This window comes from Haliotis asinina, chromosome 7 (genome assembly GCF_037392515.1).
Source record: "Haliotis asinina isolate JCU_RB_2024 chromosome 7, JCU_Hal_asi_v2, whole genome shotgun sequence".
NCBI classification, from domain to species: Eukaryota; Metazoa; Mollusca; class Gastropoda; order Lepetellida; family Haliotidae; genus Haliotis; species Haliotis asinina.
The window spans coordinates 28,579,160-28,585,203 of record NC_090286.1 but is presented as its reverse complement, the minus strand read 5'-3'; positions in this window follow the sequence as shown (position 1 = coordinate 28,585,203).

The window sequence follows — 6,044 nt, the reverse complement described above, 5'->3', positions numbered from 1 at the left end:
AGATTCTTGGTTGTAAAGACATCACGGCAGCAACACTATCATTAGCTCTTCTAGTCACGTGTGTAGAGGTCAAAGGTTATTCTGGTGGTTTGTCTATCAGGAAAGGTAGGTAAAGGCACATTATGAAAGGGTTGAATGGAGAGGTGACTCATATCCATGGGGGCTGTGGTAGACGGGAGGTCACAACACAAGTTATGTTTTCACCTAATATTGCACCAGCATGTGTTTTATTGTGCTAAATACATTTTGCCATTTTATTAATGCACATTTTGGATTACCTGCAGATTATATCTGTCAATACCCAAAAGGTGTGAATCTGAAACATGTGTTGACTATAATGAATTTTCGCAAAACCATATTGGAAGACTTCACTAAAGGCAAAGGATCAACATCATAGGGATAGTTGCAATAGGTTTTATTTTTACTGAAAATCATTTTTACATGTGTAGGAAAACCAGTCAGAAAACTATAAGCGAATTAGAATATTCATGTTTATATTGAAAAGCAATATTGGAAAACCCTCACAAAAGGCAAATTATAAAGACCATAGGGGTAAAAGCAATATTTATTTTATATAATCTGTACAGCAATATTTGTTTTATATAATGTGCACAGCAAAATTAACTACTAAAGGCAAATTATAAAGGCCATAAGGATGAAAGCAATGTTTGTTTTATATAATCTGTACAGCAAAATTAATCCGGGAAACTATCCGAATTGCTAATGTATATGTTTTAAAAACTCACAAAAGGCAAATTACAAGGGCCATAGGGGTTAAAGCAATGTTTGTTTTATATAATATGTACAGCAAAATTTATCCGGGAAACTATAGGAATAGCTAAAGTTTATATTTAAAAAACTCACAAAAGGCAAATTATAAAGGTTATGGGGGTAAAAGCAATGTTTGTTTTATATAACATGCACAGCAAAATTAATCCGGGAAACTATTGGAATTGCTAATATCTACATTTAAAAGAACTCACTAAAGGCAAATTATAAAGGCCATAGGGATGAAAGCAATGTTTGTTTTATATAACATCCACAACAAAATTAATCCGGGAAACTATCGGAATTGCTAATGTATACGTTGTAAAAACTCACAAAAGGCAAATTATAAGGGCCATAGGGGTAAAAGCAATGTTTGTTTAGGATAATATGCACAGCAAAATTAATCTGGGAAACTATCGGAATAGCAATTGTTTATATTTAAAAAAAACTAACCAAAGGCAAATTATAAAGGTTATAGGGGTAAAAGCAATGTTTGTTTTATATAATATGTACAGCAAAATTAATCCGGGAAACTATCCGAATTGCTAATATATATATTTTAAAAAAAAACAGTAAAGGCAAATGATAAAGGCCATAGGGGAGAAAGCAATGTTTGTTTTGTATAATATACACAGCAAAATTAATATGGGAAACTTTCGGAATTGCTAATGTATATGTTTTAAAAACTCACAAAAGGCAAATTACAAGGGCCATAGGGGTAAAAGCAATGTTTGTTTTATATAATATGTACAGCAAAATTTATCCGGGAAACTATAGGAATAGCTAAAGTTTATATTTAAAAAACTCACAAAAGGCAAATTATAAAGGTTATGGGGGTAAAAGCAATGTTTGTTTTTTATAACATGCACAGCAAAATTAATCCAGGAAACTATCGGAATTGCTAATATCTACATTTAAAAGAACTCACTAAAGGCAAATTATAAAGGCCATAGGGATGAAAGCAATCTTTGTTTTATATAACATCCACAACAAAATTAATCCGGGAAACTATCGGAATTGCTAATGTATATGTTGTAAAAACTCACAAAAGGCAAATTATAAGGGCCATAGGGGTAAAAGCAATGTTTGTTTAGGATAATATGCACAGCAAAATTAATCCGGGAAACTATCGGAATAGCAATTGTTTATATTTTAAAAAAACTAACCAAAGGCAAATTATAAAGGTTATAGGGGTAAAAGCAATGTTTGTTTTATATAATATGTACAGCAAAATTAATCCGGGAAACTATCCGAATTGCTAATATATATATTTAAAAAAAACAGTAAAGGCAAATGATAAGGGCCATAGGGGAGAAAGCAATGTTTGTTTTGTATAATATACACAGCAAAATTGATATGGGAAACTTTCGGAATTGCTAATGTATATGTTTTAAAAGCTCACTAAAGGCAAATTATAAAGGCCATAAGGATGAAAGCAATGTTTGTTTTAGATAATCTGTACAGCAAAATTAATCCGGGAAACTATCCGAATTGCTAATGTATATGTTATAAAAACTCACAAAAGGCAAATTACAAGGGCCATAGGGGTAAAAGCAATGTTTGTTTTATATAATATGTACAGCAAAATTAATCCGGGAACCTGTCGGAATTGCTAATGTATATATTGAAAAAAATCACTAAAGGCAAATTATAAAGACGATAGGGGTAAAAGGATTTTTTTAAAACATAATATGTACAGGAAAGCTAACCCGAGAAACTATCGGAAGTGCCAGTCTTTATAATGAAATAAACTCACTAAAAGCAAATTATAAAGGCCATAGGGTTAAAAGCAATGTTTGTTTTATATAATATGTACAGCAAAATTAATCCGGGAACCTGTCGGAATTGCTAATGTATATATTGAAAAAAATCACTAAAGGCAAATTATAAAGACGATAGGGGTAAAAGGATTTTTTTAAAACATAATATGTACAGGAAAGCTAACCCGAGAAACTATCGGAAGTGCCAGTCTTTATAATGAAATAAACTCACTAAAAGCAAATTATAAAGGCCATAGGGTTAAAAGCAATGTTTGTTTTATATAATATGTACAGCAAAATTAATCCGGGAAACTATCGGAAATGCCAGTGTTTATAATTTAAAAAACTTACTAAAAATTGATACGGAAATATCTGTGATAGAAAAACCTCACTAGAGGCAAAGTATTGAGGAATTGTAAAAGCATATATTGAAAAGCCATATTGAAAAAAAACCTCACTAAAGGCAAATGCATCAAGGCTCTGGGGATGGTAGCAATGTGGTTTATGATCAAAAATTAAAACTTAAAGCCATTTTCATGTGTATATCAAAACTAATCACATAAGTGTTAATATTCATATTGAAACAAAATATTGAAAACAATCATCAAAGACAAAAGCATCAAGGTCCGTAGATAGTAGTAATGGGTTTTACTTAAAAAGAGTAAAAGTGAAAACCATTTACATACCTATAGGAAACCTATGGAGAGAAACTATGAGAACTGCTCATCTTTATATTGAAAAAGCTCAACCGAGGCAAAATCACCAAGTCTCTATGGATTGTAGCAACGGGTTCTATTCTTAATAATTACAACTGAAAAACAGTTTCATGTGTATGGAAAAATTAATCAAAGAAACTATGAAAAATGTTCATGTTTATACTGAAAAAACGTAATAATTGAAAATCTTCACCCAAAGCAAAAGCATAAAGGCCCCAGGGGTAGTAGCAATGGGTTCTATTTTTTAAAAGTAAAATCTAAAACCATTTTCATATATATAGAAAAACTAGTCAAATGAACTATCAGAAATGTTTATAGTTTAAATTGAAAATCCTCACGCAATGCGAGAATCGAGATGCAAGGGGTAGTAGCAATTTTTCCTATGTTAAGATATAAACCAGTACTTCTAATCATGACCAGATTGATAATAAATTCCTGGATAATTCATACACATTCTCTAATCATGACCAAATTGATAATAGATTGCTGGAGAATTACTACACATAATCTAAGCAGGACAAAATTGATAATAGATTGTTAAGAATTAATGCACATTCTCCAATCAGGACCAGATTGATAATAGATTGCTGGATAATTAATACACATCCTCTAGTCATGACCAAATTGATAATAGATTGCTGGAGAATTAATACACATTCTCTAATCAGGACCAAATTGATAATAGATCGCTGGATAAGTAATACACATCCTCTAAGCAGGACCAAATTGATAATAGGTAGCTGGAGGATTAATACACATTCTCTAATCATGACCAGATTTTTAATAGATTGCTGGAGAATTAGAACACATCCTCTAATCATGACGAAATTGATAATAGGTAGCTGGAGGATTAATACACATTCTCTAATCATGACCAGATTTTAATAGATTGCTGGAGAATTAGTACCCATCCTCTAATCATGACGAAATTGATAATAGATTGCTGGATAATTAATACACATTCTCTAACCAGGACCAAATTGATAACAGATTGCTGGATAATTCATACACATTCTCTAATCATGACCAGATTGATAATAGATTGCTGGATAATTAATACACATTCTCTAACCAGGACCAAATTGATAATAGATTGCTGGATAATTAATACACATTCTCTAGTCAGGACCACATTGATAATAGATTGCTGGATAATTAATACACATTCTCTAGTCAGGACCACATTGATAATAGATTGCTGGATAATTAATACACATTCTCTAGTCAGGACCACATTGATAATAGATTGCTGGATAATTCATACACATTCTCTAATAATGACCAGATTGATAATAGATTGCTGGAGAATGTATACACATCCTCTAATCAGGACGAAAATGATAATAGATTGCTGGATAATTAATACACATTCTCTAACCAGGACCAAATTGATAACAGATTGCTGGATAATTCATACACATTCTCTAATCATGACCAGATTGATAATAGATTGCTGGATAATTAATACACATTCTCTAACCAGGACCAAATTGATAATAGATTGCTGGATAATTAATACACATTCTCTAGTCAGGACCACATTGATAATAGATTGCTGGATAATTAATACACATTCTCTAGTCAGGACCACATTGATAATAGATTGCTGGATAATTAATACACATTCTCTAGTCAGGACCACATTGATAATAGATTGCTGGATAATTCATACACATTCTCTAATAATGACCAGATTGATAATAGATTGCTGGAGAATGTATACACATCCTCTAATCAGGACGAAAATGATGAGAGATTGTTGAAGAATTAATATACATTCTCTAATCAGGACCAGATTGATGATAGATTGCTGAGAATTCATACAGAAACTCTAATTAGGACCAAATTGAGAGTAGATACCTCGAGAATAATTACACATCCTCTAATCATAACCAGATTGATAATAGATTGCTGGATAATTAATACACATCCTCTAATCATGACCAAATTGATAATAGATAGCTGGAGAATTAATACACATTCTCTAATCATGACCAAATTGATGATAGATTGCTGGGGTAATTAATACACATTCTCTAATCATGACCAAATTGTTGATAGATTGCTGGGGTAATTAATACACATTCTCTAATCAGGACCAAATTCAGAACACATTCCTGGAGGAGTAATACACATTCTCTAATCACCAACAGATTGATAATAGATTGCTGGAGAATTTATACACATTCTCTAATCAGGACCAAATTGAGAATAGATAGCTTCATAATTAATACATATTCTCTAATCAGGACCAAATTGGTGGTTGATTGCAGGAGTATTAATACACATTCTCTAATCATGATCAGATTGATAATAGATTGCTGCAGGATCAATACACATTGTATCATTTATTAGTATAAGTGCAAGACCTGCCCTTTTCATCCTCAAATAGAGATGGAAAGTACACATGGAACTTAAATAAGCGCTCCCTGGTTTAGAACAGTGAAATGAGCAGAAAGGTGTGAGAACTTTTATTATAAGGCAATATCAACTGATAATCTGATAGAAGTTTGAGAGAAAACAACGCAATGTAGACATTATGTTAATGTGTATGCTCTGTAAACGAGAAATGTAACAACAATGTGATTGTACGTGACGTAGCGCTGGTCATTAAGACTTCCCCTTACAGTCACCAATGTCAACTGACAGTACATGACGGCACATCCTAACACATAACAGAGCTTCCACCAGAGCAAACAGTAGGATAAAAGTTCCTTGGTTCATTCGCAGTGTTAATACGCAACAATCAATCCTAGCCCTCATACACGTAACTCTCTCTCGCTCTCTCTCTCTCTCACTC